This window comes from Cryptomeria japonica, chromosome 11 (genome assembly GCF_030272615.1).
Source record: "Cryptomeria japonica chromosome 11, Sugi_1.0, whole genome shotgun sequence".
NCBI classification, from domain to species: domain Eukaryota; kingdom Viridiplantae; phylum Streptophyta; class Pinopsida; order Cupressales; family Cupressaceae; genus Cryptomeria; species Cryptomeria japonica.
Genome location: NC_081415.1, coordinates 447,348,808 through 447,365,549, shown reverse-complemented (window position 1 = coordinate 447,365,549; position 16,742 = coordinate 447,348,808).

Below are 16,742 nucleotides of genomic sequence, written 5' to 3'. Positions count from 1 at the left end.
TGCAATACCAGATTATTGGAAATATTGATTGCACTAGTATTATCATAGATTATACTTAGCGGTTCACATATAGGTACTTTGAAGCCATTCAGTACATGCTTCATCCAGATTGCTTGAGTGCAGTTTATGTTCATAAATGCTGCCACATATTCTACTTCAGCTGTAGACTGAGAAATACAACTCTGCTTTTTGCTTGTCCAGGAAACTAGTCTTCCACTAAGGAAGAATGCTCTACCGGTTGTGCTCTTCCGGTCATCCACATTACCTGTCCAATCTGCATTGGTAAACACTTTGAGATTAAAATCAACATTGTATGGATACCACAATCCATAGTCAACAGTCCCTTTTAGGTATCTAAAAATCCTCTTTACCACTACCAAGTGGGATTCTCTTGGATTCTTCTGAAAATGAGCTACCATGCCCACTGCATTAGCAATATCTGGTTTGATGTGCACTACATAGTGTAGCTTACCGATCATTGGCCAATACTCCTTCTCATTCACCAACACTAAATCATCTTCCTTAGTCATTTTACAGTTAGTCACCATCGGTGTACCAACCGGTTTGCTCTCCTCCATGCCAAAGGTCTTCAATACCTCTTTCACATACTTAGACTGGGTAATAAAGATACCCTCTTTCATTTGTTGAATCTGTAAACCAATGAAGAACTTTATCTCTCTAATCTAAGACATCTCAAACTCTTTCTTCATTTCATCTACAAAATCAAGACTCATTTCATCATCTCCTCCAAAGATTATGTCATCTAAAAATGCTTCACAGATCAGAATCTGATCGCCTTGAGATTTCAGGTATATGTTATTGTTCTCACTTGTTCTTTGAAATCCTATTTTCACAAGATGAGAGTGTAACCATTCATACCATGCCCTTGGTGCTTGTTTCAATCCATATAGGGCCTTGTGTAGTCTACACACCATGTTACTATCTTTTGATAAGGCAAACCCATCCGATTGCTCAATATACACTTCCTCTTCTAGGATTCCATTCAAGAACGCAGACTTCACATCCATCTACTATACCTAAAATCCCTTGAATTCTACAAATGTAGGTAGCATTTAGACACCTTCCAATGTAGCCACAAGAGAAAAGGTTTCTCCATAGTCTTCTCCCTCTTCCTGAGCATATCCCTTGCATACAAGTATTGCCTTGTTCCTCACAACTGTGCCTTCTTCATTTATCTTATTCCTGAAGACCCATTTGGTACCTATGACATTCTTGTGTTCTGGTCTGGGTACCAGGGACCATGTTACATTCTTTTCTATTTGATCTAGCTCCTCTTCCATTGCCTTAATCCAGTCTTCATTTGTAAGTGCTTCTCTGGAAGTCTTGGGATCCAATTCAGAAATCATGCAAGAATTTTCTTTCACCTTTCTTCTTGTGAGTATCCCTGCATCTTTATCTCCTATGATCTGCTTTGGATCATGATGTAGTTTCACATATCTAGGAATGACTCTAGCTGGTTTTGCTTGCTTCTCCTCTTCTTCTTCACTTACTTCTTCTTCTGCAGCTTCTACCAGTACAGGAAAACTGAGGTCTTTACTTGTTTCTTTCTTAACCAGTTCCCAGAAGGCTATACCTGGTTCATATTCCACTTTCTTGTTGCAGGTTTCCTCAGGCTCCTCAGGGGATTCATCAACCGTGACATTGATACTCTCAACAATTTTCTGAGTCGTATTATTCTAGCATTTGAGAGCTTTGCTCTTTGTGGAATATCCTAGAAATATTCCTTTGTCACATTTAGCATCAAACTTGCTTAGATGCTTACCTCTCTTGATGTAACACTTACTGCCAAATACTTTAAAATAACTCACAGTGGAAGTCTTCCCGGTCCAATACTCATAAGGGGTTTTATTTTTACCTTTCTTGATGAATACCCGGTTCATAGTATAGACTGTAGTGCTCACCGCTTCTCTCCAAAAAGTGTGAGCAACCTTTCCTTGGATCAAAATTGTTCTGGCCGCTTCAACTACAGTCTTGTTATTCCTTTCTGCTATGCCATTCTGTTGTGGTGTCCTTGGGGCAGACAACTTCCTCTTGTGTAATTCCTCACCAGGAAACCCCGAAGGGATAAAGCTAAAACACTCAAATGGAATGTAAATATTTTTTTTTATAAGACACAACATTAAGATACATTGGTGTTATCTAACACTTAGATAACATAGCGGAAGACTAAACGAACCTAAGGAGTTTCCCAACATGATTATGTAACTTAACACCTAACTCAACTCGCGACATTTGATCCAATTAAGCAGGATATCTTAATTACATGTTATTACTTGAAACATGGGTATAATTTGTTCAGTGAATCAACATTATAGAAATTAGGAAGCATTCATCTATTATGGTTGAAGATGAGGCTAACATGAGGATATCTACCCCTTTGAAGTTAAAGCATAGATAACATATGAATTCATCCATTAAGGTTAAAATATAGTTATTTGGATGAGTTCATCCAATTTAGTTAAAATATAGCTAATAAGATGAAGTTCATTTATTAAGGTTAAAATGTAAATAACCAAATTAGTTCATCCATTATAGTTAAAATATAGTTAATAAGATGAAGATCATTTATTAAGGATAAAATGTAAATAACATAATGAAGTTCATCCATTAGGGTTAAAATATAGATAGCTAAATGAGTTCACCCATTATAGTTAAAATAAGTTAAATATGATGAAGATTATTTATTAAGATTAAAATATAAATAACTAAATGAGTTCACCCATTTTAGTTCAATTATAGCTATTATGATGAAGTTCATTTATTAAGATTAAAATATAGATAACAACATGAAGTTCATCCATTAGAATTACAATTTAAGTGATATGACGAGTTCATCCAATAACTTTTAAAACATTCGTTGCATTCAAGTTTACATTAACACATGCCATGCATCTTGTTCCAAAATGTACTATAATTTCATCATAACTAATGAGTTCTTTCATGCATACTTAATTGTATCATCATTAACTGAAATTGATTACATTCCTTCATGGTCCATTTATTGCATGTAAAAGACGATTACATACATGCATTACGATAATTCTCATCTAACCCTCTTATATATTCTATCCAATTATCATCCATACATTGCTAGCACTTTCCATGAAACATGAGAGACAAAAACATCACATAACACAGGAATGCTCTTGGAGTTCACCCCTAGAGGGCTACATCTCCAGGTTTGCTCAACTGCAAGACCCCTCTGGTAATTAATTAAGTTATAGTTACATATGGTTCACATCATTTACATTCCCGCCTTTTAGGCGAGCCCAACAATATACAAATGACCACTTTGGTCAATAAATCCTAAATGATCCCTACATAGAAACAGATCCAACTGAGTATATTAAAAGTTGATACAAAGGTCCATTGCCTGACAGTACTCTAACTAGGATCCTGACCAACCTAGGGCCAACTACAATTTAGACAGACGACAAGGTCTAAACAAACATAACAGGGTCTTGCCATCTCTTTAAACAAAGTGAATACAAATAAATTAAACCTTGCAAAAGCAAAAGCCAAAAAAAAAAAATCCTTTCCCATATTGATTTTAACATTTAAAGGTTGATCAAGTTTTCTAAAAGATCTAAGCTTTTCAAAAATACATTAACAGAAAATCATCATTACAAGGTGAATACAATACCACAAATTGCAATAGTACCATTTGTCTATTTCTCAAACAGAGGAAAAAATATAATTAACCCATTTATTTTACTAAATGAAAATATCAGTAACTTAACCATATTTCCAAATGATACTTTATCAGATTTCCAATAATCCCAATGCAATATCGTTTTAAATTCATAATGTCCAATGATAAAATATTTCATTTCTAACATTTGCTAATGACCTATTATCATTCAATTCTTCAAATAACATAATTCATGAATAATGTATTATTTAAAGTTTACCAACAAAAAAAAATACCCTTTTATCTTGAAAATTTCCAATTAAAGTAATATTCTATCTTTTTCCAGAAAGATACTTCCTCAATAAGACAAATACCCAACTTAACTATTAATTAATGTATATATTTATTAATCATTGATTAATAAAATATAACAAATTAATAGTTAATAGTGAAATTAGCAATTCGAGTATTTAATTAGAAAAATATGCATTAATCATAAAATGAAATCTGAATATTAATTAGTGTATACAGACCGTTATACAATTAATTAATATCAAATTAATCTTAAATTATAATTAATGCCAGATTTATCATAATTAAAACTTTATTAAAAATTAAAATTTTAATTTATATTAAACTATTATATATATATATATATATATATTTTGAATTAAAAAAAATATTAAAAAAACATTTTTTTCTTTTTAAAAAAAATAAAATAAGAAAAGGGGGGAAGGGTACCCACGTGGGCCCCTCCCTTGGGAGCTCACGCTATCCATGGTAGCGCTGCTACCAAAAGGCAGCAAGCGGCTGCCATTGGCAGCACTACTACCATTTGATAGCAGTCCGCTACCATGGTAGCAGCCGCTACCTCCCCGTGGTGGGGGTTTATTCCCTGCCACGCGGGTTTTTCATTTATTTTATTTATTATTATTTTTTTTTAATATTTACTGTGTAAAACACAGTCAAAAAATGCCAGTCTCCCAGAGACTTTAAAAATTTAATTTTTTTTTTTTAACATTCACCATTAAAAATAAACAGCTCACAACAACAGAGACAAAAAGAATAATTTATTATTTTTATTTCTACATAGTCTCAAATAGAGATTTGAATAAACTTTCCAGAATGTTCATGGCTTTCAAAATATAAAATAAAACAAACCCCACTTCTGCAAACACAGACTTAGAATTCTCTGAGAATAAATTTTGATTTACAGTTTATCTCGAGATTTAATATCCAATCAAAACCCCATAAAAGTAAAACAATAATAAACTAAAAACCCCCAAATTTTCTTTCATTCACAGTCACTGAAATATTTTTTTTCCAGAATGTTTAAAACAACAGTATGGGAAATTTTATTGCAAGAACATTATTTTCCAAATACCCAATAACTTTCCCCAATACAAAGCAATGCAAACCCATTTTTTTTTTCAAAGCTAAAACTCAAATCTGAGAACATTCATGGTTTTTTTAAAACCAACATTTCATGAAGAACAACAAAACATCATTTTTGATTTAACAACAAAATAAAATAAAAAAAGTAAACAAGAATCCTACCTCCTTTAGCATTCTTGGCAAGATTTTGAAGAAGAGCCCCAACCTGTAGCTATAGAAATCCTTCCTTCCCAAAATCTCCAATTTTTTCTCCATCCAAAAAAATATCTTTTTTTTTTTCTCAAAAAAAATCAACAACCCCCAAAATTTTTTTCCAACCTAGGTTAAAAGAACCAAATTTTGACCTAATTTCTAATTTCGAATTTAAGCACTTTTTAAAATGAAAAATGAAAATAATCATTCTTTTCAACTATTCAAATAATCTAACTTGCTTTTCTTTCTAATTAAAATTAAAATGCTTCTCTCTCATTTAATTTTATTTTTCTCAATATTAACTAAGCTAACATTTATATTTCACAATATTGACGAAGATAAAATATTTTAGTTAAATTAATTTCCAAAATCAATCTTTCACACTATATCAAATATAAATATAAATTAAACTTGCTTTTCTAATAAAAATTGATTTTCTTAAATAAGTAAAATTAGCCTTTCTTTTCCAAAATGCAAAAGAGATTGAATTATTTCTATTTCAAATAACTTTAAATTTTTCCTTTGTAAAATGCATAAACTAATTGAATTCGTTATTTAAAATTAACCATTAAATTAACTCGCTACAAACATAAATAAAACGATCTTTTTAATTAATGATTAATCACATAAAAGAAACCTATTTATTTTAAATTTCTCAATTACTAATGTGTAAATGAACACATTAAATTAAATTAAATACTTAGGATAAAATACTCTATTTTACCACACGCAAGGCATGCAAACCAAGAGAGCCAACCAATCACACGACACACAAACCCAAATGAAAAGGGAACCCGACGGACCACACATGACGCTCACCTGATCATGGCTAAGACAAGATGAGGGTTTTATGACCACCTAATCCAAATTCTAAGGATAAAAGAGGTATATTGAACCCTGCGAATCCTGATGGAGACGAACCTCAGACCTAAGCAGTACTATACCTACAATCTCCTACAACCATGAGTCTCACAAGTACACACACACACACACACACACACACACACACATAGATACATATGTATATATGTATCTATATCCATATATATACATATACATATATATACATATGTATCTATATACATATATACATATGTATACATATATATCTATTTACATATCTATATATATACATATGTATATATATATATATATCTATATACATATATGTATATATATATACATGTATATATACATATATATACATATACATACATACATACATATATATATATATATATATATACACATATATACATATACATACATACATATATATATATATTCAATGAAGGCGTTAGCTCGAGATTTATAACAAGAATTAGGGAAACAATTAAACTTACACAAGAATCAATGTGAAAGCACAATAACAAGTATGCACAATATTCATATTATCTAATCTACAACATTACATAATGGTAAATCAACCATCCAAGAATACCACATCAAAAAAAGTCAAACAAGGTCAAATCGGTTTTACAAAGCCGACTAGGGTAGGAGCACTACATCTTGATACCGCTATATTCATAGTACTTGTTGAGTTCATTGGACCTCCTTGATCAGTTCCTAGGCATTTTATCTTTTGACCACTTTCCTTCTCTACTAGTGCTCTAAAGGCTTTGAACTTTCCAAATGCCTCATACTTGTCTTTCAAGAATGTGACCGACACATTCTTGAGTAGTCATCAGTAAGAATCATAAAATGCCTATCTCCCTGATTACTTCTAGTTTTCATAGAACCACACAAATCGGTATGCACAAGATCAAGTAAGTTTTCTGCTGAAAAAGACTTACCTTTGAAAGTTGAGGAAGACATCTTCCCAAGTTGACTTTCTCTGCATAAAGCATTCTTTGATTTGTTCAGCAAAGGCAATCCTTTTACTGCCTTGATCTTACTAGCCTTTACAATATTATCAAAGTTTATATGACAAAGTCTCCTATGCCATATCCAGCTGTCATTAAACTTTGCCATCAGACACCAACTAATCCTGGCATTTAGCTGAAACAAGTTACCTCTGGTCTGCTTACCGGTGGCAATAAGTTCACCACTCTTTCCAATTATACTATAGACTCCACCTTTGAACTCCAGAATGAGTTCTTTATCATTTAGCTGAGCAACACTCAATAGGTTATTCTTAAGACCTTCTACCCAGTAGAGATCATCCACACTGCTCTTTCCATTCAGTGAAATGGATCCTTTTCCTTTTACTAAGCATGGTGCATCATTGCCAAATCTGACAACACCTCCATCATATTTTTCTAGAGATAGAAACTTTCCCCAGTCACCAATAATGTGGTGAGAACAACCACTATCAATAATCCACTCATTAGAGTTGTCAATGCGAGAGACAAGTGCTTTCTTGTTAGACACTTCTTCCTTTACAGCTACAAACACTATGTCCTCATTCTCTTCATCCTCAGATTCTTCATTAGTAACACCTTCATCCACTACAACAAGATAATTTCTTCTATTTCCTCCTTTATACTTTCTAAACCTCTCTGGTTTATCCTTATTGTCATTGTTAGGACAGTTAACAACTATATGTCCTATCTTATTGCAGGAAAAACATTTTAAAGGAAGCTTACCTCTATATTTTCTAGTGCCTTTTGGAAGTCTCTTGGAAAGAAGAGATTAAAACTCCATCATAATCTCTTGATCATCCATATCTCTGCATTTCCTAGAATCATAACTGATACTTACTTCTTTTCCTTTTCTAGTTGGTAGAGTAGATGCTCTAAAGGCTGACCCAGTCTTCTGGAAAATGCCATCATAGCTATTCAACTCATATGCAGTCAATTTTGCAATGATAGAGTCTAAGGATACCTTGGTTTTGTCAATAGACCTTAACTCCTAAATAGCATCAACTTTGATTGCATAGACTGGTAACAATAATTTCAAAACTTTACTAACAACAGTGGCATCTTCAAATGTTCCACCAATGCTCTTGATATCTCCAACCATAATCTTGATCCTTATGCCATATTGTTGAATGGTTTCACCTTCAACCATCCTCATATCTTCAAATTTTCCTCTAAGGTTCTCTTCCTTAGGTTGCTTGACATGCTCATCATCACCATAAATAGTTTCCAACATGTCCCATACATCTTTAGGAGTGTCCTTATCTTGTACACCAATGAACTCAATATCGGACAAACTGCTAATAAGGGCTTCCATAAATTGCCCATTTTCTTTAATCTCTCTTTTTTAATAATTGGTTAGAGTACTAGTGGGGACTACATAGACATTCTCAACATAACTCCAGTGTTGAGAACCCAAACTCTTGATATAGCTCTTCATTATATCCTTCCATATTTTGAAGTTATCTCTATTTAACATAGGACCTTCCCTCTTCATCATTAAGGCATGATCTTTTACCTCAAGTGGTTAAGCTTATATAACTAAGGACCTGGAGTTGCTTTGATACCAATTGATGAATAATGATGAACAACAAATACCCTAATTGGTACTGAGATGGGGGGGTGAATCAGTACATACAAAAAATTCTCTGCAACTTATCAAGTTAAAACAATGCTAACCGGTTATCTTCATTACTGAACTTAACCATGGCAATACCAATTAAACATAGTAAGACTTTAGACAACATAAACTGGTAAAACTGAACACTTCAAATACAATCAATACTTGATAACTACTTCATTCATAAACATATGCATGTGGTGTATCATCAATACCATAACCATTAGCTCTGCATGCATAATCACTCAAACAAAGAATTCTTAATCATCACATGAAAAATACACAACTCATGACACACAAATTTTTCACGTGGAAACCCAAATGGGAAAAACCACAATGGGGATGAATACCCACAAGCTTGTTTTGAAATATTTTGAAGCTTGCTCTGTTAGGAGCCTAGTCCAGTTAAAGACTTTAGAATAAGGTTCTACTAGGAACCCCTATTAAAGATTACCCGGTTAAGGGATGGCTATATACCCTGTTAAAGGTTGAAATCCTATTAAAGTTACCTTGCTAGAGGATTTAAAGAACTCAATGAACTTGAGTCACCTAGTTAGAGGATTTACAGTAAGCCTGTTAAAGCTACCCAACAAAGGGATTTTCCTTCTGTTGAAACGGTTAGAAGACAATAGGTAAAACTCTAATCTGATAACAACACTATATGCTAAGGCACATCCTTTTCAGTTCCTCTACTCTGCAATCACACTCTGTAGTTTTCACTCACTAGTCTGACAAGTATCTCATCACTCAGATACATACACAGCTTTTGCCAACAACAAAAATATCTAAACTCATCGACCTTATAGAAAAGAATTAGGTCGGTAACACAAACCCTAAACCCTAAGCATCTTAGGTTAACAATTACAAGCAGTCCAATCCCAACCATCCAAACACTTCATAGAATAAAACAATCTCAAACAGATCACAAGTCATTCTGCATCATCCATTCTTCACCGCACATAAAAATCACTAACCTATCACGCTTTCTTCTTATACCGCTAAGAAGAATGTTTATTACCGAGGTAGACATTTAATGCAATCGATCTTCACATGGAAGATCCTCAAGGAAATCCTTCATGTGCACAAAATTGATGTGGCATTTCAATCTCATCCTTATTTCTTAGCTAACTCATCACAAAATATCATTGGTTGCATCGCACAAGCTATATTGCCAAACCAAAAACCCTAAAGCTGAGACTACCAACCGGTAGTCACACTTAGCAAAACCCTGACACTGGTTCATTACATCTCTTCATACTAGTTGACCTGTACCACTTCCAAGCTTCATACTGGTGCATATTGGTGTACCTATTGAACACATATTGACATCATTGACAACATACTTTTTCACCATGTCATCATATGCCAACATTATGTTACATTCATAGATGATGAAAATAGGAAGGTTTGGATTTATTTTGTTAGGAAAAAATATAATGTATTTGAAATCAAGAAATGGAGAAGCTTGGTTGAGAATGAGAGACAAGTAAAAGATTAAAATATCTCAAATCTAATAATGGTAGCGAGTATAGAAGCAAACAATTTGAGGATTATTGTTCCTTTAATGGAATTCATAGTTAGAAAATGGTTCTAGCGACTGCACAAGAAAATTGAGTGGTTGAGCTCATGGATAGGACAATAATGGAGTGTGCAAGGAGCATGAATTTGCATGTTCGGCTGCCTTTAAACATGTGGCTAGAGGTTGCCAATACTATTGTATATTTAATTAGTAGAGGTCATTTAGTTCCTTTGAGTTGTGGTATTCCATAGGAAGCATTGATAGGTAAGAATGAGAGTTATTCTTTTCTCAAAACCTTTGAATGTGAAGCATTTGCACATGTAGATTCTAAAAATAGAACCAAGCTAGATGCAAAATCAAAAAAGTGTATTTTTGTTGGATATGGCATTGATGAATTTGGTTATAGGCTTTGGGATGTTGAAAATCTGAAAATTGTGAGTAGGGATGTTGTATTCAATGAGAAGGTGTTGTACAAAGATCAGTTGCAGCAACATGAGAAGAAAGAAGTAATTTGTGGTGCTCGATGATATTCCAGATAGTGATGTTCTAGTGGTTCCTCATGCTCCGCAATAACAACCTAAAATACCACACATTCCAGTGAATGTTAGGAAGTCAAAAAGGCTAAGTAGACATCCTAAAAATTTCTCTCCCTATTTGTCTTATATTTTGTTAATAGATATTGGTGAACTAGAAGGATATGATGAAGGTATGCAGGTGGATACAAAGCTTCAATGGGAGTTTGCAATGAAAGAAGAAATAGACTCCTTCCAAAAAACTTAGACTTGGGAATTATGTAAGTTGCTTATAGGTAAAAAGGATTTACAAAACAAATGGGTTTTTAGGCTGAAAGAGGAAGATGGATCTAAGAACAAATTTAAGGCCAGGTTAGTTGTGAAAGGATTTGTACCAAAAAATGACAATGATTTTGCTGAAATTTTTTCTTCGGTTGTTAAGATGACTACTATTTGTACTATTTTAAATAATTGTGTGGCTGCTAAAGATTTGCATTTGGAATAGCTAGATGTGAAAATCACCTTTCTCCATGGTTATTTGGAGTAGGAGATATATATGGATCAACCCCAATGATTTGAGGTCAAAGGAAAGGGAAAATTGGTGCAGAGATTGAAGTAGTGTTTATATGGCTTGAAACAAGCACCTCGGTAATGGTTTTGATAGTTTTATGGCTGAGCATGACTACAATAGCTATAATTCTGACCATTGAGTTTACTTTAAGAGGTTGGATAATGATAGTTACCTTATTTTATGTTTATATGTTGATGACATTCTTCTTTTGGGGTCTAACATGGATCACATTAGAGAGTTAAAATAGTAGATAGCAAGATCAGTTGCTATGAAGGATTTGGGGGCAACAAAACAAATCCTTGGTATGAAAATTTGCGAAGATAGGAAGAACAAAAAATTGACTCTATCTCAGGCTAATTATGTTGAAAAGGTGTTGCAAATATTCCATACGGAGAATGCAAAAGATGGCAACACACCTTTGCTTAGTCATTTGAAATTGACAAAGGAGATGTGTCCAAAGACACAAGAGGAGAAAGATAAAACATCCAAGGTACCATATTCTTTAGTTGTAGGAAGTTTAATGTATGTCATGGTATGCATGAGACCAGATATTGCACATTCTATTGAACTCATAAGTAGGTATATCAGTAATCCAGGGTTGGAGCATTGGAATGCAGTAAAATGGGTTCTTAGGTATTTGACAGTGTTGGCATTGTGTTGTCATTGATGTCAACCGGTATGGAATGTTAACTGGTGAGTAAGTATTGGAGAATGGTATGAAATGTCTACCTATGAGTAATGTGTTGGCAATATGTTGTTGTCAACTGGTAATCATGTAACCAGTAAGAAAGCAAGGTTGAACTAATGAGGAAGGGTAGGAAACTGATATGTAGTTTGATATCAACTAGTAGGACTCCCACATGATGAAGATGTTGTCATTGAATGAAGAGAAGACTGATAGAAATTGTGTTGCCTCAAGAAAGCAAGGAAGACAAGTGGGAAGTCTACTGGGTCATATGTCTTGTTGAAGATGTATCTTCTCAACTTTAGGAAAGTCATATTAGTGCAATAGCGGAAGCAGAGAGAGAAATGTAATGTAAAATGGTTCCCACCAATTATTGGCCAGTAGATGACAAGGATGCACTCCCACTAAGTGTTTGGCAGATTGAGTGCAATTGCCTAGCTACTCCTACCAGTTGGTGGCAATATCTTAACCCTCTAGGATAAGACAGACAAAGAAGTTAAAGGTAGGTGGTTAAAGGCTTATACTAGATGACTAAAGTGAATCATGAGGAAGCCTCTGTTATATGAAACCAAAGATATGAACCAGCTCAACAAGAGAAGGAAGGATAAGAAATGATGAATTTTCCCCTTTGGCAAACATGTTGAGATGATGTCTGGGCTAATGAAGAAGAAGGAAAGGTTTAGCATTGCAGACATGGAGTTACATTGGGATGCATATGGAGATTGGTGTTACCATTGTTGGCGACAATTGAATATTGTTGGCATGGTGTTCTCATGAGTGTTACTGGTATACAGGCATGAGTATTGTCAACTGGTAAACAAGAATAGAATGGTGATCAAGCAACTGGTACAGATGATTGGAGAATATATAGGTGTTGCGGTTCAGAATACATGTTCATAACATTGGCATGAGTCTGTGATTGAAACCACATCAATTTTGGTGAACCAAAGAGCACACTAATAATTGACTGATATGAACTTTGTGAAGAAGAATGAACACCGGTCCAGTATGCAGGTAGGTGTTGTATCAACTGGTAAACATGTTCATCGGTAAGCATGCAAGGGACAAGAACATCATAGAGTATGGAATCAGGTCATATGAAGTGAAAAGGTATTGTGTCCTAACCGGATGAATAGAGAAGACATTGGATTGAAGGTTAACCAGTTATGGTATAACTGGTAGGGAAAGATGAACCGGTAGTATAAGGTGAAAACCAATAGTGTGTTTTTTTGTCGTTTCCTAAGCCTGAACTAACGCAGTGAATTAAGGTCAATGCCGACAAAGATGACACATGGTTTCTAGGTGGCATACGTGTAGTGGTAGATGATTGGTGCATCATTGGGGTAGTTGTCGACTAAGTCAGTATTAATGTAGACTGCGAATGCCCCAAGATGAGTTGCAGAGGATTGCGACTCAAAGTTGATCAAATGATAGAGATTTGAGTCTATGACATCATGAACGAAGTAGGAAATTTGATCGACTAGTTGATCTGGAGAAAGGAACTATGAGATTATTTAATGTGATTGATAAAGAGTGAGGCCAACAAATAGGTTACAGTTTGCTAAAGATAGTAAACATGTTTTGGAAGAATAAAATATGTTAGTATTGCTTGTTCTTATGCAGGGTGTGAATCTTGGAGATGAGATCTGATCAAATTTAATATGGATTGGGTCGGTGAAGAAAACACTAGCGCGCCAAGGTTGAATTTATGTTTTGGCGAGAAGATACAGATATAAATATTAAGACCAAAGATCGAAGTTGTTGATGTTGTGGTGCCGAATATTGAGGAACAGAGGGTGAGTGTGCAACAAAGAGTTAATCAGTCTGAGAGTTCATCGAAGAACATTGAATTGACTAAGTGGTTGAGAGAACTCATAAGAAGGGTTTAACTAGTAATCAGAGTAACCGGTAACCAGATGCATGGTCTGATAGTTCATCCAATCGGTAGAGTCTGAACTGGTAAGGTAACAACAATGAGAAAAGGAGAGCAAAGAGAGAGTGAGAAGAGGTCAGACAAGGCATAGGCTGAGTGGAAGAAAAGTCAAAGAGGGTGAGTAGAGTACTAGTAGTGACAAGAATTAGCAGGCAAGGCGAAGGAGGAGTGAAACTAGCAGAGAGATTATGTGCAAGGGTTACAAAACACATTTGTAACAAGGTGCTTTTAATTGTATTAAGATTTATCATATTGTATTTCACTGAGTTGGTTCTCAGTGTGGGGTTTGGTGCTCCTTTAGGTTGGTTCCCATAAAAAAATTAGGTGTTGGTGCCCTAAATCAGTAGGGGTTGGTGCTCCTTGGGTTGGTGTCCTAAATCAACAGGAGTTGGTGCTCCTTGGGTTGGTGCCCTAAACGTTGTAATACAATCGTTTTATTATGAGATTGGATTGGAGCAGTAGACTCCAACAACATTTCTCACCAAGGTTTTTCCCACATTAGGTTTTCCTTGTACATCCGGTGTTGTGTGATGTATCTTTGTGTGTGCTTACATTCTGTTCTTTTCTTGTATCTCATCAGTATATTCACTTAGTGTTTGAATTGCTAACCGATACACATAGTCATTTTTAAAAGGGTTAATGTTTTTGATAACCACTAAGTCATCCCCTCTCAGTGGTATCTTGTGCTCTACAAAGAGGTACATCAAAAAAATATTTATGTTTTAGGGGCTTTAATAGTGATTTAGTAGGTTAAGTAGACTCAGATTTGCCAGGGGATAATGATACCAGGTGAAGTACTATAGGTTATGTCTTTACTGTAGGTGGGATAGTGGTGAGTTATATTTTTAGGTTACAAAAGGTGGTTGCTTTATTCACCATAGAGGCAGAGTATGTAGTTGCAATAGAGGCAGGCAAGGAGATGATATGGCTTCAATCTTTCATGGAAGAATTGGGCAAAAGACAAGATAACAATTATTTGTTTACAAACAACCAGAGTTCCATTCATCTTGCAAATAATTTTTCCTTCCAATATTGAAAGACAAAATACATACAATTGAGGTATCACTTCATTCAGTCAGTGTTGGATGATGGATAGTTAAGGCTGGAAAAGATAAATACAAATGAAAATCTAGTAGATATGTTTACAAAGACAGCGACAAGGGAGAATTTGAGTTCCTCTTCAGCATTAATTGGGCTTCAACACTAAAAAAAATCAAAGAGAACAACAGAGTCCAAGGTATTTCATTGTAATGGGAGCTACAAGGTCAACAATGTTATGATTAGTCTCCAAGTGCAAGAATGTTATGTTGTGGAATCTGATCAGTCTCCAAGTGGGAGATTGTTGTTGTATGGAGCCTAACCAAACTCAGAGGTTAAATTTTATCCACTATCATCAACATAATTTCTCCCCATATTATTGAACGAGGGTTTGGGGGCATCTCAATGGACTTTTATTATTTTATAAAGGCACTGGGTGTTATTTTTGTATTGGCTGACAGATTCTAATCCTAATTTTATAATCGACATAATTCTTGATAAAATGGCTAAGGGTTGGGGTTTTCTATAGAGAAATTTATAACATGTTGCAATGATATTGAGTTGCAAAGGATTGTTGGTTGTAATTGGTTTGATTTATTGGATAATAATATTGGACTCTCTGTTCAGTGGACATAACCCAAGTTTTGGTGAGCAATGTTAAAATTGTCTCCTCGCTATTATTATTTTTGTGTTGTATAAACTGGTAAACATGTCCACCAGTAAGCATGCAAGGGACAAGAATAACATAGAGTATGACATTGGGTCATATGAAGTGAAGAGGTATTGTGTCCTAACCGGCCGAACAAAGAAGAGTTTGGCTTGAATTTTAACCAGTTATGGTATAATCAATAGGGCAAGATGAGCTGGTAGTATAAGGTGAATACCGGTAGTGTGTTTTTTTGTCGGTGCCTAAGCCTGAACTGACACAGTGAACTGAGGTAGATGCTGACAAAGATGACACATGGTTTCTAGGTGGCATACATGTAGTGGTAGATGATTGGTGCGTTGCCGAATAAATCATTATTAATGCAGATTGCGAAAATCATGGGATGAGTTGTAGAGGAATGCAGCTCAAAGTTGTTCAAATGATAGAGATTTGATTTTGTGACATCATGATCGAAGCAAGAAAGTTGATAAACTAGTTGATCTAGAGAAAGGAACTGTGAGATCATTTAATGTTATTGACAAAGAGTGAGGCCAACAAACAAGTTGTAGTTTGCTAAAAGTAGTAAACTTGTTTTGGAAGAATAAAATATGTCTGCTTGTTCTGATGCAGGATGTGAATCTTGGAGATGAGATGAGATCACATTTGATATGTATTGGGTCGAAGAAGAAAACCCTAACACACCAAGGTTGAATTTATGTTTTGGCAGGAAGTTACAGATATAAATATTAAGACCAAAGATCGAAGTTGATGATGCTGTGGTGCCAGATATTGAGGAACAGAGTGTGAGTGTGCAACAGAGAGTTAATCAGTCTGATAATTTATTGTAGAACATTGAAGTGACTAAATGCTTGAGAGAAATCGTAAGAAGGGTTTAACCAGTAAGAAGAGTAACGGGTAACCAAGTGCATGGTCTGATAATTCATCCAACTGGCATAGTCTAAACTAGTAAGGTAGAAAAAATGAGCAAAGGAGAACATATAGAGAGTGAGAAGAGGTCAGACAAAGTAGAGACTGAGTGGAAGAAAAGTTAGAGAGGGTGAGTAGAGTACCGGTAGTCATAAGAAGCACTGGGTTAAAGAAAGGTGAAAAGACAAAAAAGAG